Consider the following 27,192-nt stretch of genomic DNA (forward strand, 5'->3'; position numbering starts at 1 on the left):
GTTCCATTTTACCTGCCACGCATGGTTTTGAAATGTGGGAGGAAACCTCAGTACCAGGAGAAAACCCATGCAGGCATGGGAAGAAGATGCAAACTCCACACAGGGAGACAAGAGCCAGGATCGAACCCACGACCTCTGCACTGTGAGGTCGACACGCAGCCACTGGGCTGCCCAACTTTAGTCTAGGCACCAGAATATCAAATGGTCAACAGTCCCTCTTCATACCGTTCTGAGCTGTATCCTTCTGAAAATGTGATGTAACACTTTAGCACAAGTCAACACTGTGCTGTTGATATTTTCCCGGCATTTGTGGCCCAAAAGTGAAAGCATAGCCGCAAATTTATCTTAACCCAAATGAAGCCCAAGGGTTCCTTCGCCGATCCGACGGGAGTCTGGAGTTTGAATTACAAATTAGTTTTGCTTCGGACTTGGGGCTAATCGCCTTGGCCATTGCCACCATCGCCCTGGGAGATGGGAGGGTGGGGGTCGGCGGTGTGATGGGGGTGCACTGGGAGAGAGAGAGTCGACGTGAGGTAGTGATCCAGCACTTGAACTGCGGGCCCTGCGCCCTAATTAACAGCTGCCGTAAATGAAAAGCAGCTGGCAATAATTACATAATTAAGGTGCCTTTGGGGGGAAGAAAAGCATAATTTCTGCAGCTATCATCATAAATCTTGTGCTGTCCAAGCTTATACGTTTAACATGAACTTTTCCCCAAGTAGGTTAATGCATTACTCATATAAAACACATACTATCCCTTATGTGTCGCACTTAGACTTGCTTCATTCTCAAAATGGTACCGAATGGACGCCAGCGCTCTGCGCCCAAATGCTTTTTAAAGAGCCGCTGTATCATGAAGAGCCAACACCTTCTGACTCCGTGTATGAAATTTCCCTCATATGAACTGGAAAGATAGTATTTCTTACAAAAATAAAGAGAATGTAAGTTGAATACAGCATATTGGAGACTTTTAAAAGAGAATTCATCATTTTAAGGGGGAGCACTTCAAAGAAGCACATTTTCAGCCGAGCTACGAAATCCTGATAGAGACAATTTGTTTATTCTATGGGTCATTTAGTTAAAACTGAAGTCAGATGGTAATGTTCATGCTGGCAGCACCACGGCCGTCAGTAGATGAGCAATTAAGCAGTTGAGCTTATTTCACAAAGCAAGCCATAAACACCACTAAGTGTTTATGAATTAACCTAGCCGGTTTTGGTGAGCCTTTGCCATGATTTTTTTGTCACTCTCGGGCATGATTAATTGTTACATTTTTCTAAATTATTGAGACACAAATAATTTGATTCAACGAGGGGCTATTACCACATCCCATAATAGACATGTTACAATGATGAAAGCTTTAATTTGTTTTAAGAGCACTTACGGGGGTTACAAAAGCCACTTCGCTCCCCATAATCAATCATATGTCACTTAGCGCAAGTGTCATATTATAAGGGAAATGCAAATATGCCATCTTAAATGCACGTGTCACGACAGCTGGCTTTTCACGGCCCTTTGAATCTCTGCTTACTGTTTTCACTGTGAAGAAAATTACAAGTAGTCATTTGGCAGAAGATTTGTCCTCAATGAATGACGAAGGCGACTGACAGTAGGCGTAACGCAGCACCACTTTCAGACCGGCTGCAAACAATTACAGACAGACACTATGAAATGTCTCATGGCTGGAAATATATATGCAACATAGCATTTTGGCAGAAGTCTTTAAGAAAATATGCATTCTATATTTCATACGAATGTTTGAACTCTCCAATGCTCTTTCCAAAAGTAGCAAAGGAGAACTCAATATGCTGATATTAAATATAAGGTAGTGGGAAATGCTTTATATGCGACTAGGATTGAGGTTAAGGACTAAAAATAGGCATTTGACTTCAAAATCATGACGCAAAGGTCCCCTTTGGTGTGGGAGTATTTTAGGGTCATACAAATAAATTGATCCTACAACACACATGAGATCACCCTGTATTGAAAATTGAGAGTTCTTTTTTTTCTTTCACCAAATGTACCAAAAATACTGTCGAGCCCATGTCTTTGCTTGCGTAGAAGGACACATTTGCTGTCAAAGTATTCATAAACCAACAGTTGAGGTAAACTATTGCAAATCAGTTCCCACAACACTACAACCCATGCAACCATGGACTAAGTCAGCGGTCCCCAACCTTTTTTGGCCCATGGACTGGTTAAATGTCAGACAGTATTTTCAGGGACCGGCCTTTAAATACAACAAAATAATATGATATGACCTGCATGAAAACTGTGGTATTTTCGTAACATAATAATAAACACGAATCATGAGACGAAGAATGTCCGATCTGGCCGCAACACTCTCTGGTCGGTATGGTAATGTTTAAACGTGCCTTCAAAATAAGATACATCACAAATAGAAAGTGCACGAAAATTACGACTCACCATCGCTTTATTTTATGCAGAGCAGGCTTGTTGCGTGGAAATCTCCCGTTGAGATAAATCCGTATTTTAAGTAGGACTCCTGATTTTTTTATTTATTTCAAAATAAAACATCTTTCAGATTCCGAAATCAATAAAGTGGATCTAATGTAAGTTATTTGTTCTTTCTGTGCGGTCCGGTACCAAATGACACATGGACCGGTGCCAGTCCGCGGCCCAGGGGTTGGAAACCACTGGACTAAGTGACCCATGGCAGGTGCTGTTGTCAGAGGTGACAGGTTAACCTTTTGAGATTAATATAACTTTGTTAATTTTCTATAACTAATAAACAGCTAATTGGCAACTCGATAGGTTCATTATAACTTGCAAGGTAGCAAGGCACCAGTCAACACTATTATAACGTTCTTGCTAGTAACTAAGTGCTTGCTAGTAAAGCAATTCGAATTATTAATAGATCAAAATATACGGAACCCACAAATCCACTATTTATCAAATTAAATACGATGAAATTTTATGACCTGGTTGACTTTAAAATCACCCAATTAATGTACAAAGCACACAATAACCTGCTCTGCCAAAACATTCAGAAGTTTTTTGAAATTCGAGAAAACAACTATGAATTAAGAGGTACCAACTTGTTCAAAAAACTCAAAACAAGAACAAACATCAAGCAAAGAAGTGTATCTAGCAAAAGTGTTAATATGTGGAATAATCTCGAAACGGACCTAAAAATGAGTAAATCGCTTGCTGATTTCAAAAACAAATTCAAAAAAATAGTACAAACAACCTACATCAATCAGAGTTAAAATGATAAATTCTAAACATTAAATATAATGATAAATCAGAACTAAGTTGATAAATAGAGAAAGGTATTGAATACAAGAATATGAATTATGAATACAAGAGAAAATTGACACAAGAGTGCCAGGGTGAGGATGTATATAATCCCGATACAAACCAAAAGTTGTGAAAATATCACGGTTAAGGGTAAAGTATGAGCCTTAATGGAGACTTCTTCTTACTTTTTCTTTTCTGATTGATATAAAAATGATTTAGTAGATATAAACACATAACGGGGTAGGACTAGATAAGTTTTTTTACTTCATCCTACTCCCTTGAACATAATAACTGTGTTGAATGAAGATTGATTTCTTTCTTTTTACTTTTTTATCTACCTTATTTTCTGTCAAATTATTACTGTACATGTTTTATGTTCAATAAACAAACAAACAAAAACAAACAAACAAAACTAATTATCTTCATTACAACTAGCGAGTAACTAACTAGCCAGGGAACGCCTGAGCCAATGTGGCTTTTACATGTCATGACTGTGTCGTTACTGTCAATTTGATAGCAAGGAAAGTCAGAAGGTACCTCACTTTGTTCTCTACAAACCAGCTGTGTCCGAATTCTGTCAGTCAGAACTGTGGCTAACTGTGGCCAAATCCTGTGGCTGATGTTGAGAATTAGGATTTCTAATTGAGCCATTTCTAATGAAGAGAAAATGGTATTACTGTCATTAGTTATTTCCAGCATTTATAATCGGATATGTTTTTTTTAAATGATGCAAACACACACACACACACACACACACACACACACACACGCACACACACACAAATAGCCAATAGCTTTCAGTCACTCAAAAGAGAAATCTGCATACCCTTTGCCCGGTTCTCTTCTTTTTGAAAACTGGGCACGTGATGGCTTTTTTGGTCTTTTATTTTGATCCATGATCATCATTTTTAAGTCTCGATATCATAATATGATGGTCATCCAATCCAATGTTTCGGTAGACTATGCCAGCCACCTGGTTATGGTGTTCCATGTAGAAGTATAACCATACATGTCTTTTTCTTGAAGACAAGAAAAAAGGATCTTACACCCTGCAGTTATGTGTTGGGAGCCAGGCCTCTTTGCACAACCTACACCTTGGGTCTTGTCTGGTGTGATATATCTGGGCCTCAATGGCTATGGTGCTCAGGGCCTGCTCCAGCCAGGATGAGTGCCTCTGTGCTATCCTTCAGGCCAGCCCTCACTAGCCACTGATAGGACTTCTTGAGATCAGCCACTTCGGTTATGGTCCGGTGGTACATCCCGTGGAGGGGCTTGTCCTCCCATGATGGTCCCTCTTTCAGAACCTCATCCTCTGTTCCCCATTGTCTGAGACATTCTCTGAGTACATCATCCGTTGGAGCCTTCTCCTTGATGTATTCATGGAGCTTGGATGTTTTATCCTGGACAGTGGCTCTCACACTCACTAGTCCCCGGCCTCCTTCTTTCCGGCTTGCGTACAGTCTCAGGGTCCTGGATTTGGGAAGGAACCCTCCATGCATGGTTAGGAGCTTTCCGGTCTTAACGTCCGTGGTCTGAATGTCTTCCTTTGGCCACCTTATTATTCCTGCAGGGTATCTGATCACTGGCATGGCATAGCTGTTGATTGCCCAGGTCTTATTCTTGCCATTGAGCTGGCTTCTTAGGACTTGCCTCACTCGCTGGAGGTATTTGGCCATAGCCGCTTTCCTTGTTGCCAGTTCGAATTTCCCATTGGCTTGTGGTATACCGAGGTACTTGTAACTGTCCTCAATGTCTGCTATTGTTCCTTGAGGGAGTGAGACCCCTTCAGTGCGGACTACCTTTCCTCTCTTAGTCACCATCCGACTACATTTCTCAAGCCCGAATGACATCCCAATGTCGCTGCTGTAGATCCTGTTTGTGTGGATCAGGGAATCTATGTCCCTTTTGCTCTTAGCATACAGCTTTATGTCATCCATGTAGAGGAGGTGACTGATTGTAGCTCCATTTCTGAGGCGGTATCCATAGCCTGTCTTGGTGATTACTTGGCTTAGGGGGTTCAGTCCTATGCAGAACAGCAGTGGGGAGAGTGCATCACCTTGGTAAGTGCCACATTTGATGGACACTTGGGTAAGTGGCTTGCCATTGGCTTCAAGTGTGGTTTTCCACTACCTTATCGAGTTTGCAACGAAGGCTCTTAGAGTCCTGTTCACCTTATACAACTCCAAGCATTCAGTGATCCATGTATGTGGCATCAAGTCATAGGCTTTCTTGTAATCAATCCAGGCTGTGCAGAAGGTTGGTACATCGGGACCTGCAGTCTTGTGCGACTGTTCTGTCAACCAGGAGCTAATGTTTGGCTCCTCTGGTATCTCTACCTATGCCCTTCTGTGCTTCGCTCATGTATTGATCCATGTGTCCACTTCCGCATTATAAAGGCACACCGAAAAGTCTTCCAATTTCTTAAAAGCTCACAGTGCGCTGTCAGGTTGGTCCAAATTGACACTCAAGAATAACCAAAAGGAGGAGACAGGAGACTCGATTCTGGTACCAGGAGGGAACGAGGAGAAGCGTTCGGTTTCAGTTCTCCACACGTAACCCTAACGATCTCCCCCTTCACCTCCTCACTTATTGGGAAAAGCTACTACATAGGTGTGTCCAACCTAAAGGGTGGGGGCTGTTGAACACACACTGAACTTGTTTGACTATGTGTGTGTATGTGAGTGCAATTTACGTACATGTGTGCAAATAGACATAAACATCCCGTTGCAGCTGGTGTTGATGTCTCCATTCACGGTTCAGCCTTGCTCGCTGTTTAGTCTTAACAGTTATCTCTTCCCAGCCACGTCCTCGGAAAGGTGGTTGCGACCCTAACTTCTCACACAGTACAGCAAGCAAAAGTGAGCACATAATGAAGAACATATAATGATTATAGATGTGAGTAAATAATAAAGGATAAATCTTTATTGAAAGCATAAGCGTTCTTCATTGCAGGCAAAGCCAACTAATGATTGCAAGCATCAGCGTTCTTCTTTGCAAGCAAAATCAAACTATACTGACAGGCAGAAGCATTCTTCATTGCGAGCATAAAATGACGACACGAGAATCAACCGAATAATACGTGAATGTATGATTACTAAACAATAATAAATCCAACATGCGCCTTAAAATCTGGTGCGCCTTGTGTATGGTCATTACGGTAATATGTCGACCTAATGATGGCTCCTTGCTGGAGACATGCTTACAACGCAGAGTTCAAACTTAAGGCGACTGGTTTCACAGTTGAACACAGAAATAGAGCAGCGGCCAGAGAGTTCAATGTTAACTAGTCAATGTTATAACTTGCTGTTGGTTCAGTGAACTGTGTCGCTGCTTTATTCATGCAAACATTTTTTTTCTTCTTTCGACACCCCAAATTTGCTGCTGTAGACTGTAAATTTCCCAAGTGTGGGACAAATAAAAGGAAAACTTATCTTGAAAAAAGTTTTTGTTGCAGCTCCGAAAAAAGGAGAGCTGTGGTGTTGTTTTTTTTGAAATGCACACTTTATTAATGGTTTTCAGTGTCTCAACAAATACAGGTAGGTCTTTGTCCATCTCCGTGCCTTCTCTTCTTCTGTTCGACTCCAGTGGCGTTCATGACTGCCTCTGGAGTCGAAAAAAAAATACAAAATAGGCTTTCAGTGCAGAAAATACAGTATTTTGTTGTTGTTGTTGTTGGGGTTTTATTTTGTGAAATTGAAACTGAGAGGATGCTTAGGGTGGAGACTGCACCTTGCAGTGTGCACTAACACAAAATATAGAACATTAATGACATGCAAACAGACACACATTCTTTTTAAAAATCCATTTTCCCCAAGACCCCCGCAATCGACTTGGGACTAGTTCGCGGGCTACTGGTTGGGCAGCCCTGATATGCATTGCATTTGTGTGGACTGTGTTCTAAGTTGTGCAGCCCGATGGTCCAGTGGTTAGCGCGTCAACCTCACAGTGCAGAGGTTGTGGGTTCGATCCCGGCTCTGGCCTTCCTGTGTGGAGTTTGCATGTTCTCCTTGGGCCTGCGTGGGTTTTCTCTGGGTACTCCAGTTTCCTCCCACATTCCAAAAACATGCATGGTAGGCTGATTGAACACTCTAAATTGTCCCGAGATGTACGTCTCTGTGTGCCCTGCTTGGCTGACAACCGGTTCAGGGTGTCACCCGCCTTCTGCCCGAAGACAGCTGGGATAGGCTCCAGCACCCCCCGCGACCCGAGTGAGGATAAAGCGTTTTGGAAAATGAATGAATATATAAAAATTTAAAACCCTTGGGTGATGTCCATCCCCCATTCAGCTTGGGTCCTCTACCAGAGGCCAGGAAGCTTGAGGGTCCTGCGCAGTATCCTTGCTGTTCCCAGCACTGCACATTTCTGGACTGAGATGTCCGATGTTGTTCCCGGGATCTGCTGCAACCACTTATCTAGTTTGGGGGTCACTGCCCCGAGTGCTCCGACCACCACAGACCATCGAACACTTGTGAGGATAGAAGTGGACTGGAAAATGCATAAATGAATGAACGAATTAATGTTCTAAATCACCACTTTAAAGTGGGTGTAGAGCACTCTAGCGTTGAAATGGGAAATTACAATTTAAATAATTTCCGAATTCAAATTGGAGGAATTACTTAATCCTGGGAGTTAACTCATTAACTTATTAATTTATTTCACAATATTTCCATCATATCACAATCATATTATTTTTGCTGACACCAAAAAAAAAAAATAATAATAATACAAGACCTCTCAACAATGCATTGACTTGAAAGGACGAAATGACATCAACATCAAGAATAAGTATCCACTCCCACTCATCAACAAATCCTCTTTTTGGTGTGAATGTGGGAAGGAGATGAGTGGAAGACAGCATTCAAGCTGGCCCTTGGCCACTTTGAAGATTTGGTCTCACTAATGCTCCAGTATTGTCAAGTATTCATTCATGACGTTCTCTGAGATATGCATCAGCAGTTTATGTAGGCTTATCTCAATGCAGAAAATGCGAGTTTGGTGTTACCTCTGTTAGTTTTCTCGGCTACAACCTCGCTCAGGGTCAGCTGCGGCCAGGTCCCTCTAAGACTGAAGCACCCGTCACCCTACTCACCGATAGAGCCTCTCCATTTACAGTACATGGATCATCAAAAAGCTGTTCTTTATTGTGTGTGTACACACACACACACACACACACACACACACACACACACACACACACACACACACACACACGGGTATCTGTACACACACACACAAACGTATGTGTACTCTTTATTTTTATCCCAATAGGACATAAATATGAGCATGCACTTATTGGACACTTCATATGGTCAGTATAGAAAGAAAAAAAGGGAAAGAAATTGCGAAATTTACGATCAGCATTCACTTTCACCAGTGGCGGGCCGTGCATTTCAACCTTAGGCCTTCAGTGACGTCACATGCAGTACATTAACACAATATAGGTTCGTCAGACAGCACTTAATTTCAGGAGCATTTAAAACCTGAGGCCGGAACATACTTAGCTGGGTATAGTCCTGTGGCCGACCAAGATATCGTCTCTGATTTGTTTGGCCAAAGTTGTAATCATGTCCCCCAATGCTTTGACTGATATTACTTGTGTCGAGGTTCTTCTGATTGGGTAATTGGCGTGGAGTGAGCGGTGGGGGACAGTGGTGAGTGAATGACTATTTTGTCAGATGTGTTGCCAGACTTGCTGGGGAACAGTAAACTATCCTTCCACAACTCAAATGTAACATCATGCCCAAGTCCAGCCATGGTGACATACAGTATACAGCAATGGTCCAGAACCACCAGTCCATGGACCAGTGGACCAGGCGCACGAAGACAGACATTTTTTTTTGTCACCCCCACCCCCACCTCGTCGATTACTTTCTGAAGAGCAACATTAGTGCGGCTGGGTGATTATGTGATTGAGAATCCTGATGTTACGTGGCCAGCGGTGAACTGTGAGCATATTGACTCCATCAGATTCGGCGTCAGTGGCGGGCCGTGCATTTCAACCTTAGGCCTTCAGTGACGTCACATACATGACAACAATAGAGTATAGGCTCGTCAAGCAAAACTTAATTTCAGGAGCATTTAAAACCATCAAATATGCATTCACAATTAAGAGCAGGAAACTAAATTTACAGATATTGTCAAAAATAAAAAGATGATTTAAAAATACTAGATAAAATGTCACCCAAATTACGCTGTGTGATCATAAACAAGTCTGTCCAATAAATTGCGCAATGTCGCAGTTTCATATAAGACAGCAACCACACAATAACAAAACAAACTATTCTTTGAAAATAAAATTAACAGATCATTTGCATTTTGAGAATAGGCTATTCACCAACAAATAACTGAAAATGTTGAGCAGCTGAGATCGAACGAATTTTAGTGCATGAAGCTGACTACAATGCGCCATTATAAATTGCAGGTGAGCTGATTTATTTGATACATTTTTGTATCATTTTGTATCTTTGTCATTTCGTTACCATTAATGGTAACAAAATAAAATAACAAGAAGAAATGTAAAACAAAATAAATTTACTCACCAATGTAGTGCCTGTTCACTGAGCTGCAGAATTACGTGAGTGTCTCCAAACGTTTTTAAATGTGCCGTAGCTTGTAAGTGCCCAGCCGTGCTCTGATGTTTCCTTGCTGCCTTGGTAAAACAACTTAAATTGGTAAATCCAGTGAGAAGGTCCGTCTTGAAAATTGTGTGGAAAGTAGTCCTGCAACCAGATCAACGTCTTCTCCTTCGGCCATTTTGGGTCAAAATGCAGCAACAGTTCCCTCTAGCAGGCGCTAATCCAATCACCGAACGCGCACGGCCAGCTAGAAAGTAAGACCTTCTAGCTGGCCCTGGTACGCAGACTCGTGATCTGATTGGCTATTGAAAGCTGACTGTGCCCGTTCATTTACAGCGCACAGGGGCCTGCTCAGTTTAATCTGAAGGCCCGGAGCAAATTTAATTTAACTGGCAACACAAGCTAGTTGAAACATTATTGGTTAAAAACTCTACCATAATAAATACGTAATTTATCGAGTAGCTTTCAATGTTATTTAAAATAACATTCCACTCAACAAAGTGGAAATAATATGACGTAAAGCATACGGAGAATAATTTTGTTTCCATATTTATGAAAATAAAATAACAAATTAAATGTATGCTATTCTAGAAAAGGAAATTTATTAAATTGACTTTTCTGAGAATGTTTAGGCCAGCAGAGAAGGCCTTGCTGGCCCTGACGGAAGACCACTGACTTTCACTTACATAAATTTCTTGGATAATGTTTTATTTTGCTTCCTATGTCTTTCATTTTGATCATGTTTACTCTCTCTTCAAGCGTCAGAGCTCTTCTTGTCTTAGCTGCTTGACATCCAAAGGTCCGCTTTGTAGCCATTTTAGCAATGCAACATTCTTGCTGTGTGTGGATCTAACTAACAAATACTTCCTGCACTACTGCGAATGTGTAAAGCAGTGTGGTGGTTGCTGTTGCCATTTCCGAACGAAGCAGCAGAGGTCGCTGTTGGATTAGACTTCATTGTAGTGAATGTCGTTGCGAAGCAACAGCAGAGGAAAAGATTTCGTATAATGCAGCAGGATTTTTTTTGTAGTTGTATGGGGGCAGGAGAGTGGGAATGGTGTTAATGCATTTAGATTTTTTTCACACAAGAGGGTATTTTCACCCATGTAGGTTTTGTCGTAGAGGAGTTTCACTGTATATATCTATATCTATGTGTATATACAGTATATATATATATATATATATATATATATATATATATATATACATACATATATATCTTAGAGCTGTCAAACGATTAAAATATTTAATCTAATTAAAAATGCAACTGTCATAATTAACTCAAATGAAGTAAAACATAATCGTAATTACTCACGCATGTTTTTATCGTTTCAGAATTTCCTTTTATTTATTTTTTTGTCCTATTTTTCCCATTTTAATGCTCCCATCAACATGGAATCATGAATCAGTTTTCTATGTGCAAAATGCAAATATTTACTTAAATAACAATTTCAATTTTCAATTTTCCATGAACATTTTTCACTTGGAGCAGTTATTCACACATAATCTTTAAAAAAAAAAAATATATATATATATATATATATATATATATATATATATATATATATATATATATATATATTAGCATATATAGTACACTCAATAAGATTGACAAAAGGCAAACAAAAATTATGAAGGAAAATTAAAAGTAAGTAAAAGAAAAAAAAACACATCATCACAGTTGCTCGAAGGAGTAGGAAGAAGTAAATAATTTATCTAGTCCTACCTCTTATTATGTAGCAATTTGAATTGATCATTTTTCAAAACAAAGAAGAAGAAAAATCTACATATCATCAAATACTTTTACCCTTATGTATACTATACTTTTCTATTTATACACCTTTCGGTTTGTATATACTGTATATAAGTATTATTTCTCCTTTTCCCTGATCCCCCACTCCATCCCTTGATATGCCACTGGCCTGTAAAGCCCTCCCAGTCATTGGACAAGCCAATCCCAGAGGTCATGGTAAAGCCTGTATCTCACTGGGCGGGAATGCTTGCAAGTTTTAACAAACAGAGAATTTTTATTCATTAGGGATTATTAAAGGTTGTAAAAAACATGGCAAAGATGTTCGCCAGAAATTTGTAACCAGTTTTAATGATCGCAAACAGTTTTTCTTTTTGCCATCGAATTTTGAATATGCTCAAAATGTCTCTACTGGAAGTTCGGTCAAAGAAAAAAAAAACGGTTTGCGGCCATTGAAACTGTTTGTAAATATCCAGCAAACCACTTTGCATGCTTTTGGAAACACTTGCAAACCTTTCCCATGCAGTGAGCTATGGGTTGAAAGATTTTATCTCATCTTGTATTGATTCGATTTTATAATTTAATATTTATACCCTAGAAGTGTTTTCCATACAAAAACTGGTAATCTGGAGGAATGAAAATTCCTTTGCAAGTCGATGATCAGTCTGAATAAGATATTGTATTTACCCCTTTCAAAAATCAATCTACAAAGCCAACATTGATACTATGATGTGACAGTGACTTTGGCCATAATATAAATATTGCTTTTTTTTTTTTTGCTACATTATAGAAAAAAATACACGCTCATATTCACGTCTCTGGATTAGTTTGAGTCTTTAATTTACCAATCTTATTGAAAGTTTTTTAAATGTGGGAGAAAGCAAAACTGCCAAAACTCATGCAGGAGAGGAGTTCTAAGTGAAGATTGGAACCCAGACCCCCTCTCAACTATGGCAGAGTGGTCCACCCATTCAGGACTGTAATGTAAAAGGAGCGCCCCAACCCACCGGCCTCCACAAAACCCCCCAGCTGGCTTAGTTGACACATGCTGCCGCACAAACACAGACCTGATTGGGACCATGAGTGTTCCAGTGCATTTTAAATGACTTGACAGACTTCAGGGTTAAGATGCTCTGAATCAGATTTGAATTACAACCGCTAAATGCCCCTGTCAAAGTTAATTACGGCTGACATTGGCCATGTGTGTTCGGCTGAACCGTTCTTGTAGCTGAGGCGGAGCTGAGGCGTAGCCGAGTTAAACAAAGAAATACTCTGATTGCAACACCTGGGGAATTGTCACTGTATAAAAAGGTTGAAAGGAGGTATTTCGCATCATAAAATAGGAATGGATTGTATGTGTGGTCAATTTGGGGGGGGAAAAAAGCAGACTGAAAATTGCCACTCTGCCGTCATATAAACAAAGCGTTTTACTATATGAGACAGTTTTTCCCTCTATTATTGTTATCGGTCTTTTTTTTTTTTAAGAGCCTTCTCCCCTTAGCCAATGACGACGGATTTGAGTAGAGCTAAACTGAAAAAGTGGTTTTAGGTAAATGAGCTTTACGTCATTCAGTGCTTGTGTATAATCAAGCCTGCGCTTGCTACCACAATAATTTGTGAGTGGCATTCGAGAGGTATTCTTACACGGGCCTCAGAGAACAATATAAGTACAAATTCTTGTGAAATTGTAAAAAATTGTCAGCGTTGATAATGTCCAAATCCCTCGTCCAATCTCAATCAACTGACAGTTGAGACGTCAAGGTCCCACCCCCTTGACCTTCCTGAATTACTCAACTTTAAATCAGACGTGATACCCAACCCAAGCGAGAGGTGGTTTCAATTAAGGTGTTTTTGACTCAATTGTTTCTTTTTGAAAATACATACAGCATTGCTTATATTTGGATAACGCATATGCAGTGACAAAATATTGGAAAAACTCCCCAAATATTTTGAAACATTTGTTTTTATTTTTTAGTAGTTATTCTGTGTTTTTAAAACCATTCACATTCATATTTGGACTTAAATGATCATATGTTGTGCTTTGCGTAACATTTTCCTGTGCTTATTACAGGGAAACTAAAGGGACAACGACCAAAAAATATGTTTTAGCTTATCTTCTCCTAAGACAAAGGAACTTACTTTTTTATTACTTAGTTATAATACCCTCTAGAATATGCTCGAAACTCCCATGAAATTTCTCTACAATATCGGTATGAGATGAGATTGATACGACTCTCAAGAGGGAGAGCTCTGACGTAATTCAAGTCGAAAGACCGGGTCCAGAAACACCTCGTTACTCCTGCTTAGTCTCTGCTTTTGCCTTTGCCCCCTCAACCTCTCAAGGTGCCCATGTTAAAATGTAAACATAACCCCCTCCCCCACCCCCCTTTTTTTTGCACAACCATCGCTACAGAATGCAGCAGGCCACCAGTGACCTGCGTAGCTACCTCCCCTCTTACTTAACACTGGTGTGCATTACATCCAGCAAGTGCAAATTAGGTTACTGTCTAATATCCACAGAGTTGGAGCCTGCAGGTCTCTAGCCAGTGCCCATGAAGCATGTTAAAAAAAGCAACCCCCCCAAAAATTAACCCAGTCATTAGGAGAAGGATTAGAGCAAGAGTTTGCTGGTTTGCCGAACACAGCTTCATAAAACATCGCCAGCACAGAAAAGGACGAACATAACGGGATAGAGCAATTCATAAGAGTGGGATTGAGGTGTACAAGTTTGTTGAAAAGTTTGGGGTGGCCAGAGTGGTTTAGCAAATTCTTCTTTCTAAACTTGAAGGGGTGGAGGCACGGTGGTGAGGGCTTTGGGGGTTTTGGGATCCAAGCATTGCGGAAAACGCTTTCCATCTGAGAGCACTTCATTAAAGGCTTTCCCAATGCTGCTTGGGAAAGGCATTATACTGAGCTCAAAAGGTCGGACACAACGAGACCTCAGCCAATTCCACCCGAGAGTGGAGTCTTGATTTAGTCCGTTCATGCCTCATCATCTGCCAGCGGGTTTCATGTTACAGTGCTGATGGCCACTATCGGTCAAATTAGCTCTGGTGCAGTTCTGGGATATTAAATAAACAAGCACTATCTACATAGAAGAATTACTTTGAAATGGTTCCCTTTTAATTTGCTTTTCAGTAGGGCCCATATATTTTATCGTAATTTATCTGAGGTGTTTCGGATAACAAAAGGGCTAATGTACTTTCGAGAATTGGCAACAACAAATTTTAATCAGAGATGTATGATTATTATTATCAGCATGGTGGATACTGGTTAGCCCAGTGGTGCTCATTAGGTAGATCCTGATCTACCGGTAGATCTAAGACAGGTCCCAAGTAGAGGAGAAAAAAAACCAACAACCATTTGTGTGTCTTTGTACATGTTAATAATATATATTTTTGTGTTAATGCACACTGCACCCCTATCAGTCTCATTTTTACCCAAAAATATTTAAAAATAAAATAAAGCAGGTCAATCTTGAATTTACGGTGGCGCGTGATTATGTCACCGGAAGTGGTTAGCTCTCAGCAGTCTGCAATTGCAGCCTGTGATCAGAACTGTTGCGCTTTATCTTTTATCGTCATTATTCTCATTGAGAGTTTGCTTCGTGTACAATTCACCGAGGGCACGAGCAAAGAATAGGAATCTAGGAGGGCCCAGGGAAGCACTTTAAAACGGTATGTGTGAGCTACGACAGTTAACAGGCTGCAAAAGTGCGTCGCATGCCTCAGTTTCAGGCTGTTTCTCATCAGGTTGTGTGAGTGCGTGTGCGTGTGTGTGTGTGTGCGCGTGCGCGCATGCCGGTAAGGGTAGATCCCGGGAGGTTAGTTGATCAAAAAGTAGATCTTCGATCCAAAAAGTTTGAGCACCCCTGGGTTAGCCCATCCACCTCACAGTACAGAGGTCCAGGGTTCGAATCTGGGCTCCGGCCTTCCTGAGTGGAGTTTACATGTTCTCCCTTTGCCTGCGTGGATTTTCTCCAGGTACTCCGGTTTCCTCCCACATTCCAAAAACATGCATGGTGGATTCATTGAAAACTCAATATCCGGGGTCACCAACATGGCGACCGCGAGGACCAGGGGGCCCCTCAAGGACTACATGAATCAGTTGCCAGTCAATCGCAGGGCACACAGAGACGAACAACCATTCACGCCCACACTCACACCTAAGGACAATTTAGAGCGTCCAATCAGCCTACCATGCATGTTTTTGGAATATGGGAGGAAACCGGAGCACCCGGAGAAAACCCACGCAGGCCCGGGAGAACTCGCAAACTCCACACAGGGAGGCCGGAGCTGGAATTGAACCCGCTACCTCTGCACTGTGAAGCCGTGCTAACCACTGGACTACCGGGTCGCCCGTGTGTGTGTGTGTATATATATATATATATATACAAATACCTCCAGCAAATGAGGCAAGTCCTAAGAAGCCAGCTGAATAGCAAGAATAAGACCCGGGCAATAAACAGCTATGCCCTGCCAGCGATCCCCTGCAGGAATAATAAGGTGGCCAAAGGTAGCGATTCAGACCACGGACGTTAGGACCCCAAAGCTCCTAACCATGCATGGAGGGTTCCATCCCAAATCCAGCAAACCGAAAGGAAGGAGGCCGGGGACTAGCGAGTGTGAGAGCCACTGTCCAGGATGAAACATCCAAGCTCCATGAATACATCAAGGAGAAGGCTCCAATGGATGACATACTCAGAGAATGTCTCAGACAATAGGGAACAGTAGATGAGGCGCTGGAAGAGGGACCATGATGGGAGGACAAGCCCCTACACGGGATGTACCACAACTGAAGTGGCCGATCTCAAGAAGTCCTATCAGTGGTTAGAGAGGGCTGGCCTGAAGGACAGCACAGAGGCACTCATCCTGGCTGCTCAGGAGCACCAGAGCCATGGAGGCCCAGATATACCACACCAGACAAGACCCAAGGTGTAGGTTGTGCAAAGAGGCACCTGAGACAATCCAACACATAACTGCAGGTTGTAAGATGCTGGCAGGGAAAGCCTACATGGAACGCCATAACCAGGTGGCTGGCATAGTCTACCGAAACATCTGTGCAGAGTATGGACTGGAAACCCCAAGGTCAAAATGGGAAACACCTCCGAAGGTGGTGGAGAATGACAGAGCGAAGATCCTGTGGGACTTCCAGATCCAGGCTGACAAGATGGTAATGGCGAACCAACCAGATATCGTGATCATAGATAAAGGGCAGAGGAAAGCCGTTGTAGTGGATGTAGCGGTCCCAAGTGATGGAAACATCAGGAAGAAGGAACATGAGAAACTCGAGAAATACCAAGGGCTCAGAGAGGACCTGGAGAGAGCCTGGAAGGTAAAGGTGACAGTCGTGCCTGTGGTGGTCGGAGCACTCGGGGCAGTGACCCCCAAACTAGATGAGTGGTTGCAACAGATCCCGGGAACAACATCGGACATCTCAGTCCAGAAATGTGCAGTGCTGGGAACAGCAAGGATACTGCGCAGAACCCTCAAGCTTCCTGGCCTCTGGTAGAGGACCCGAGCTGAATGAGGGATGGACACCATCCGAGGGGCTGGGGGGGCGGGGGGGTGGTGAGCCGAGCATATAGATTATATATATTTCAATATCAATGGGATTACATTTTTATCGCAACATTAATGCGGCACCACACCGGATGTTATGTTGCTCTAAAACAAATCGGAAACAAAACAAGCACGCCGCACAGGTCCACGCCCATGTCTGTTTGGTCAGCCACGGTTTGAGTGGATGGCAACGCGAGACACCGAAAATGAAATTTTCCCTTGTTTATCGCGGGGGTTACGTTCCAAAATGAAACAGTGATAAGTGAAATCCGTGAAGTGGGATTTTTTTTTTTAAAGCAAAAAAATGTGAGAGGTAAGAAATTTCAAATGTGCTCTGTTTCCCATACAGCACATTTCTCAATAAAGTTGTACTTGGTACTTCATAGTCACCTTTTATTTTTACAGTTATTATACAGTACTGAACTATGTATACAATGCAGAGGTGATTGCTCTAAGTCTGCAAGGGAAGCTCAGCTTCCCCTAAAATGTCAAAAAGTAAGTGATCAAATATATTTGTGTACGTACAATTGTGTGGACATGTCATTGACTAAATATGCAATTCAACATTTGTTCAGAATCAGCTTTTTATTACTGGTTATGACGCGACACTCTTCTCATTCATTCTTGCTGCTTCTCTCTTGAGAGTTCAGTGTAGGTTGTCCCCAATGCATTGAAACGAGACAGGTCATTGGATAAATACTGGTTTTGTCCCACCCACCGAACGCTCAGCGTCTCTGGGAGTCTATGGACAGTGGGCGTGCAGAAGCTCAGCTTTTCTTCATGATGATTGGATGATCTTGCTGGGGCTGAATCTCTTTTTGATTGACAGCGAAATGAGCCAATGATCTTATGGTGAAGGCATCCTTTTCCCTTTTTTTTGGTGAAAAGGAACGGAGAGTAGAATTAACATATTAATAAACTGACACATTTTATGATGTAGGCTGAAATTGAGCTTCCCCTCCTTGACAGACCAACATCCGCCACTGCTATGGACCATAATATTCTGTTAAACAAACTAGAGCGAGATGGTATCAGAAGAGCTGTTTCAAATGGGGTCAAGAGTTAATGAAGCAACAGCCTACAATTTGAGAAGATGGGTAATCACACATCAGTAAATTTGAACTTAGCCCCGGGCAGGTCAGTGTTGGGCCCCAAACTGTTTAATCCAGTGTTTTTCAAACCATGTGCCGACAGTACAATACAATACAATACATGATGATTTATATAGCGGTTTCACAACAGCGGCAGCTGTAACAAAGCGCTTTACAAAACAGTTAACATAAAGTAAAATAATAAACACAACACATAACATAAAACACGGACAGTCGTGCAGTCCTAACCACTTTTCCGCTTTGTTGTTTGAAGCAGTTTGAGATGAAAGAGGAGAGAATCAAAGTGTCCTTTAACCAGTGGATCAGAGACATCATGCTCAAAATGTGCACACGTCGACTACAAGCTAAGTTTCAAAGTCAACAAGAAGCTGTACCATCCATTGACGAAAAAAGAGAATGGTTCACTTCTCCTGTCCCATGGAAATCCATGTCAATTCCAAGCGGCGACTCACGGTTCCAAATACGCATCGGCGCTCTTCGCCAACGCTCCTCTCTCCTCATCCTCAACTTCAGCGGCCATCCATCCAGCCGCACCAACGCCAACTGTCCAACAGCGCCGACATAGCCACTGAACAAATCGGGGTTGTGAAAAATGCTGCCCATTACTGGCGCAAAAAACACAAGCGCCCCAGGTCTGTCCAGCACCGACAGTCAATGGCGCCGACATTCCTCCCAATCAAAATCTGTGCTGGTACAGGCGTGCTGCCGAGAAGGCGCAACCACCAAGCACAGATACTGCTCCTTTGACGAATGTCGTGGCCAAAAAGCGCTGAAAACAGTCCATATCAGGTCCACACAATAAAACAACAAACAACATGTGACAAAACAAAAGACAAAAACAGCAAAAAAGAACAAAAAAGCAAGGCTCTTGAAGGGCACTTGCCGAAGGCTGCCTACTCGGGCGCCATCTTGAAAAAAAATATATATATAGTACAATAGGATTCTGTGCCGAATCATATTCAAAAACATTTTCATACACGGCATCGTCTCAATAGCCCTGGCAATAATTATGATAGATTTCAGCACAACCATGAAAAGCTTTTGTGTTTCCACTGCTTGTGTGAAACTATGGAATTACTTCACTTCAGGCTCACAACATAGCTCCGGCATGAAGCTGTTAAGGAAAACGTACAAAGAAGATATCCTTATGTATTATGAGAAGAATGAAGAGTGCAGATGCTCACAAAGTAGACAGATTGATTGTGTTTATTTATCGTGATATCTTGTTTTTTATTGTATTATGTTTTATTATATATGGGTTCTTTTATTGTCAATTAAAGCAAATTACTGTAAGGAAATTGTATTGTTGGAATACAGGGCGCAATTAAATAAATGATTCTTCACACTCCTTTTTTGAACAGGTTCATTTGAATATGAAAGTGAACGTCCTGGAGAACCCGGTGACTTCCGTTGGGATTTCAGTTTTCTTTTCCGCTTGATGGGCAGCCATGGAGCTGTTGTTGTTAGAGTTTGTATGTGGCCCAAAACGCACGACAACAGACAGGAAAGGTGTTAGCCAAAAATGGCGTTGTTTATGACAGCCTTTGGAAAGTCAGTGCAGGGAAAACAGAGTTACTAAAATGGATCGATGGATTATTATTATTATTATTGTCCATCCATCCATTGTCTACCGCTTATCCGGGGCCGGGTCGCGGGGGCAACAGCTTTAGCAGGGAAACCCAGACTTCCCTCTCCCTAGCTACTTCTTCCAGCTCTCCCCGGGGGATCCTGAGGCGTTCCCAGGCAAGCTGGGTGACATAGTCTCTCCAGCGTGTCCTGGGTCTTCCTCTTAGTCTCCTCCCGGTGGGACATGCCCGGAACACCTCACCAGGGAGGCGTTCAGAGGCATCCGAATCAGATGCCCAAGCCACCTCATCTGGCTCCTCTCGATGTGGAGGAGAAGTGGCTCGACTCTGAGCCCCTCCCGGATGACCGAGCTTCTCACCTTAACTCTAAGGGAAAGCCCGGACACCCTGCGGAGAAAACCAATTTCGGCAGCTTGTATCCGGGATCTCGTACTTTCAGTCATGACTCATAGCTCGTGACCATAGATGAGGGTTGGACCGTAGATCGACCGGTAAATTGAGAGCTTCGCCCTTTGGCTCAGCTCCTTCTTCACCACGACAGACCGATACAACGTCCGCATCACAGCAGACGCTGCACCGATCCGCCTGTCGATCTCCCGCTCCCTCCTACCCCCACTCGTGAACAAGACCCCAAGATACTTGAACTCCTCCACTTGGGGCAAGATCTCTCCCTCGACCCGGAGGGGGCACTCCACCCTTTTCCGACTGAGGACCATGGTTTCAGATTTGGAGGTGCTGATTTTCATCCCAACCGCTACACACTCGGCTGCGAAACGCTCCAGTGAGAGTTGGAGAGCCCCGTTTGAAGGAGCTAACAGCACCACATCATCTGCAAAAAGCAGGGATGTAATACTGAGGCCCCCAAAACGGACCCCCTCAACGCTTCGGCTGCGCCTAGAAATTCTGTCCATAAAGGTTAGGAACAGAATCGGCGACAAAGGGCAGCCTTGGCGGAGTCCTACCCTCACTGGAAACGATTCCGACTTACTGCCGGCAATGCGAACCAAACTCTGACATCGGTGGTATAGTGACCGAACAGCCCGTATCAGGGGGTTCGGTACTCCATACCCACAAAGCACCCCCCACACAACTCCCCGAGGGACACGGTCAAACGCCTTCTCCAAGTCCACAAAACACATGTAGACTGGTTGGGCGAATTCCCACATACCCTCAAGGACCCTGCTAAGGGTGTAGAGCTGCTCCACTGTTCCACGGCCGGGATGACAACCACACTGGTCCTCCTCAATCTGAGGTTCGACTTCCCGACGGACCCTTCTCTCCAGCACCCCTGAATAGACCTTACCAGGGAGGCTGAGGAGTGTGATCCCTCTGTAGTTGGAACACACCCTCCGGTCCCCCTTTTTAAAATTACTGTTATTATTATCATCAGGGCTTGAGCAGCGAACACTGTGAGGTCCTTATTGTTTTTTGTAGAAATATTCAATTGTTATTATTATATTAATAATAATTTACTGTTTGTTTCTTTTTTTTGAGGACCTAGACAAGCATCACTAAACTTTTCACATTGTCAAAAACAATCAAAACAAAATGGCCCCTCTACCTACAGGGGAGAAACAAAATCCAATGCCATTACGTTTGATATGAACATTTGCAGGTGCATGTAGCATTCTCGAGACGTGAAAAAAATTCCAGTCCAGCCATATGCTAAAATGCACAGCAAATTTTGAATGTCAATTTTTGCACATTTACAACGGTCATACATTTGCACCCTTGTTCTAGCGCAGGGGTGCCCAAACGTTTTGGATTGAAGATAAACTTTTCAATCAACTAACCTCCCGGGATCCACCCTTACCGGCGCGCGCATGCGCACACGCGCGCACACACACACACGCGCACGCCATGATGAGAAACAGCCTGAAACGGAGGAATGCGACGCACTTTTGCAGCCTGTTAACTATCATAGCTCACACGTACCGTTTTAAAGTGCTTCCCTGGGCCCTACTGGATTCCTATTCTTTGCTCGTGCCCTTGGTGAATTGTACACAAAGCAAACTCTGAATGAGAATCATGACGATAAAAGATAGAGCGCAACAGCTCTGATCACAAGCTGCAATTGCAAACTGCTGAGCGCTAACAACTTCCGGTGACGTAATCACGTGCCACCGTAAATTTAAGATTTACCTGCTTTATTTTATTTTTAAAATATTTTTTGTGAAAATGAGACTGATAATATGATTAGTGTGCAGTGTATATTAACACAAAAAATATATTCATAACATTTACAAAGACACACAAATGGTTGTTTGGTTTGTTTTCTTCTCGACACTCCTCGGATCTACTTGGGACCCGTCTTAGATCTAGCGGTAGATCAGGATCTACCTAATGGGCACCCCTGTTCTAGCGGGTTCATCCATTTGACTTAAGACTTAGGCTGTATCATCTAAACTCTATATCTATCATCTAAACTCGGTTCTCAAGGGCCGATGTCCTGCCTGTTTTCCATCATTCTGTTCATTTGAATCAGGTGTGTTGCAGCACGGAGAATGAATAAGAAGGCAGGACATCGCCTGACTGACTTTGGACACCCCTGTCTTAAGGCCTGGGACAACAACAGTGGGAAACATGTTGAATTAAATATTATATGTTGAATGGATTTTTGAAATGATGGGGCGGGCATCAAAATGTTTTCTTTTATATTTCCTTCACCACAAAAGAGTAAACGTTTGATAACTCCTCTGCATATGCTCCAAAATATTCAAAATTTCACATGGAAAAAAAAAAGCCCAAGACCTACAAAAAAGTCTATTGGAGCGTCTTCTGTGCAACAATGTCACCATCGTAGCTCACGCGTACCATTTTAAAATGCATCTCCCGGCCATCCAGATTCCCATTCTTTGCCCGTGCCCTCGGTGAATTGAAACAAACTCTGAATGAGAATAATGATAACGATAAAAGATATATCGCAACAGCTCTGACCACAAGCTGCAATTGCAGACTGCTGAGCGCTAACAACTTTCGGTAACGCAGGTCACGCGCCACCGTTGGTTAAAAATGACCTGCTTTATTTAATACTTCTTGTGAAAGTGAGACTGATAGGATGAATTAGGGTGTAGTGTACATTAACACTAACAAATATGTTACTAACATGCACAGAGACACACAAATGTTTGTTTGTTTTTGTTTCCTCCACACTCCTCGTGATCGACTTGAGACCAGTCCACGAGCTACCAGTCAATCGCGTTCGACATAATGGGCACTCCTGGTCAAGTGTCTACACGAATTCAACACTTGGTGACACTCGTAAGCAAGGCGAATTATCCAACAGATACATGATAACATGGGAGTCCTTAAATAGTCGGCAGATGACATTAGCAGCTGGTGTGCAACCTGCAGGGATAGCCCTCCTCTGCCACCTGCTGGAGAAACACAAGAACAGGATCATGCAAGTTTGTAATGTGTTGTTTAAAGCGACAAAAACTGTGACAATAACTACAACTAAAAACTACTTACAAAGGTAAGTGCAGAAAACCCGGCAAGAACAAAAATGAAGCGCAAGAACATGGAATGTCTCAACACTTGACAGTTGTGAGCAAGGTGAATTACCCAACAGAGACATGACAAGATGGGAGTTCTTAAATAGTCGGCTGAGTCCATGAGGAGCAGGTGTACTAGCTGGAGGGACAGCACTCCTCTGCCACCTGATGGAAGAAAACAGGATCATGACACAAAGTTTGTGATTTTTTTCCAAGATAAATGTAACCAGTTTTAATATTTGAAACTTTGAAACTGACTGAAATTGACTAAATTGACAGTATTGTCACTATTTTAAAAAATACGGACTCAATGGAAGCTGGACTACCTCAAGATGGGAAAGGGATTGGTACAATATTGCGGGAGAGTCCAAACGACCGGGAGAAAAAGAACCATCTGTCATTCAGAAAAAAATCCGACCCTGAGCAAGTTAAAGTTCTAATTGACTATATTTTACTTGCGATTAAAACAAATGCACCAAATATTGGATGGATGATGATTTGATTCCTATTCAACGTGTTATAATATTGTGTTAATTTTCAATGTTAAAATAAATGCTGATATTAACAACACAACACTTAATTGTTAAAATAAGCTTTTTTCACATTTTCAGGTAGTCGTGTGCCGCAGGATTTTTTCAATGACAGAAACACGCCGTGACTCGAAAAAGATGGGAAAACACTGGTGTAAGGAATTGACCTGGGATATGAGTTTTAAAAATGTGCCTTTTTTTAAAGGTCCATGATGGCTGTGAATGGACCGACAAAAAATGGCAAACTTCTCTGGTTTGTTAGGCTGTAAGGTTTCCAAAAATAAATACCATATTTTCACGACTATAAGGCGCCATTAAAAGTCTTAAATTTTCTCCAAAATGGACAGGACGCCTTATGGTGCGGAGCGTCCTTTATATGCGCTGAGTTCCAAAATCTGACTGAGCGCCGACACGCTGTTTATATAGAGAAACGGCGGAAGTGACTGTGGCCAGGCATGCGGGAAAGAAGTCGGCCAATCAGGGAAGGGTGGGCGTGTATATATTCATATATGGAGAGGGAGAGAGAGAGAGAGAGGGAGAGAGAGAGAGAGGACAGGCAAGCTTGTCCGCCAATGGTGAAGGGTGGGCGTGTAAGTGGACGCCTCAAGCCAGTACCAACACTTGTATAGAATGTGGCAATGTGCATTGTTGCAAAACAACTCCGGTTTTGGTTTCTAAGAACCCCTGACAATAAATTTGACAAAAAGACACGCCTACGAAGCTCAGTTCAAACTTAAAGCCACCGGTTATGCTTTTGGCTTGCGTGCCCATCTCACAGCAGCGGTGAAAAAACAAGTCAAGCAAATGAACTCTGAGTTTGCCGTTATTCCCGGAGGCTTGACTAAAGAACTCCAACCGCTGGACATTGGCATCAACCGGGCGTTCAAAGTAAAGTTGCAAACGGCATGGGAACAATGGATGATCGGTGGCAAACACAACTTTACAAAGAGTGAGAGGCAGCGCTTGGCGAGTTACGCCACAATACGCAACAACGAGAGGGAACGCGGCGTTTTTGATGGATTACGGTACTTGCACAATTGTTCAATTCTTTCTACACACACACGCGCTGCCACCATGTTTCGCTCTGTTCTTTACTTTCAAATGTGGGAAAGCTTCACACGAGAGAAATGTTGACTTTGCTGTTGCTACTCCTTCTTTCCGCTCGGCAATGCGTAGCAACTCACACTAACTTGTGATGCATTCAATGACAACTGAGATGTGCAGTCCTCTGCTTCTGATACAGAGGATGAGGACTTTGATGGATTTCTGGGTGATGATTGATCGAAAAACGTGAGAACATTGTACGATGGCTAAATAAAATACACCCGAACTCAGTTCTGCTTTCGTTGCCTTTTTAAAAACGTGTTTTTATCTTATCTGTATGTCTTGGCATGCTACCGTATGCTTCAAGCTAACGTGTTAGAGTGCGCGCATGCATGCCGTATGTTTAAGCTGGCGTATGTTTTACCACAGTAAAACTGCGGCCATTAGTACGATGCGTCCTGTGTATGTGTAAAATACAGAAATGTCACCCATTAATGAGACTGCGGCCATTAGTACGATGCGTCAAATAGTCGTGAAAATACGGTACTATAATATGCCAAATCTCACAAAAATTTCAAACAAAATTACATGGGAAACAATACCAGAGGGCCCTAAGTGTTGATATTTTACAGCCCAAACGGTTAGCAAGGTAAGACTTCTTCTTCTTCAAAAAAAAAAAAACCATCAACAACAACAGGGTGCTGATAATATATGAGAATTTGTTATACTAGAGAAATTACGGTAAGTCGGGTCCCAAAAGTAAATAAAAGAAAAAATAAAATGAAAATTCTGTTCAGTATCTCCACAACTCTTCGAACAGAGAATTTTTGGGGCCAGCTGTCGTGATTCCTAATCAAATACATCTGTGACCATGAAATCAGGGATTTAGCTTAATTAGCCATTCTGAAGGAGGGATTCAATATCAAAATCGTTGACCAAATACCAAGGGATATCAAGCTACTCAATGATAGTCTGATAGCCATGTCTCTCATCTCCAGCATTTTCCATCTTAATAACTGTGGCATTTTGGTCAGGAAGATGAGACCAAGATTCCATTTGAACTGTATGTTCACGTGCCAGACAAAATGCTGCGGTACAGTGCCCTAAATTCCACTTTTTAGGATTATGAGCAATATTACATGCAGCGAAATAAGAAGGCCACGGATCATATTACACTATGATTATGGTCTTCGTTGCCTCCTGTAAACCTGTACTATATCGGCTGTGAGGCTTTGACAGATGGGCTCTATGAGAGGTCCTGTCATCCAAAATTTAGCATTCCTTTGTTGGATACATTGATTTTCTATACCATTTATCCCGTTCAGCATCACAGGAATTTGTGGTGTCTATTCCTCGTGACTTTTACAGTGGCTGGATGAACTTGTCAGATAGATGACTTCAGGCCGCAACCAATAGTCGACATGTGAAGTTTGGGATTTTTGGAGCCTGCGCAGGGGAGTTATGGGGCATTTCCTGTCTTGTAATGAAAGAAATATGAAACACAGAATTTGATCCCCTGCCTCTATCACTTAGTATTTAGAAAACTCCTGACTTTTTTTTCACCTTGTCTTTGTCCCTGGTCTTGAGATGGTACAGACCATGTTTAAAGTCTGTGAAGACAGTAAATCGAATGACATGCCGGCTCAGGTGTCGCCCGGCCAAACAAGGGGAACCAGAGCACCTTGACGAAAAATGGGCTACTGGAGCAAAGCGAAGATGGGCAAGATGCGATAACATGTTGGATATTGTTGGCTCTGTTGGAATGCTACTACTCAAGCAACCCTAGTCAGGGGGGTTACATGCAGAGAATATGGGCTGAATGGGTACTTCGAACCTTGACCACATTCAATCAGGTCTGCGGCAAAATCCAGCATTATACTATATGTTGAAACATGTGCCGATTGTTTGTGATGCATTGAAGAGTAGCTCGCAAACACGTGTCATGATGTTATTAAACGCAATTAACCTGTTTTAATGGCAGTTAAAGTGCGTATATTGCATGTGTGTGAGAGTGGTAGGTGTCGATGAGCAGGACATATTCAGGGGGGCATGGATATATGGGCCAATATCGACCGTCTCTCAGGGCTCTGCAGCTTGGGACCCTGGACAATTGCCTGGTTTGCATGTCTTGTGGCGTCGCCTCTGTGGGGAAGTTCATCAATCCTTGTCGAAATATGTTCAGCAAATATTATGCCCTACATTTCTGATGAAAAAACAGATTGAAATGGTTGAAAAAGACTTTGGGAACATCATGGAAATGATGATGACAGCAAGACGCG

General features: G+C 42.4%; 1 long non-coding RNA gene across 2 annotated transcripts in view; it reads right to left on the minus strand.

Moving 5' to 3' along the window:
* Positions 1–5,761: 5,761 nt before the first annotated feature.
* LOC127614552 (uncharacterized) overlaps positions 5,762–27,192 on the minus strand; it is a 47,223-nt gene continuing 25,792 nt past the window's right edge. For both annotated transcript variants that reach the window (XR_007966596.1, XR_007966595.1), the window contains exon 2: positions 5,762–5,839. This is a non-coding gene — a long non-coding RNA (uncharacterized LOC127614552). The remainder of the gene's footprint in view (positions 5,840–27,192) is intronic.

The sequence above is a fragment of the Hippocampus zosterae genome, chromosome 14, assembly GCF_025434085.1.
Source record: "Hippocampus zosterae strain Florida chromosome 14, ASM2543408v3, whole genome shotgun sequence".
Lineage (NCBI taxonomy): Eukaryota > Metazoa > Chordata > Actinopteri > Syngnathiformes > Syngnathidae > Hippocampus > Hippocampus zosterae.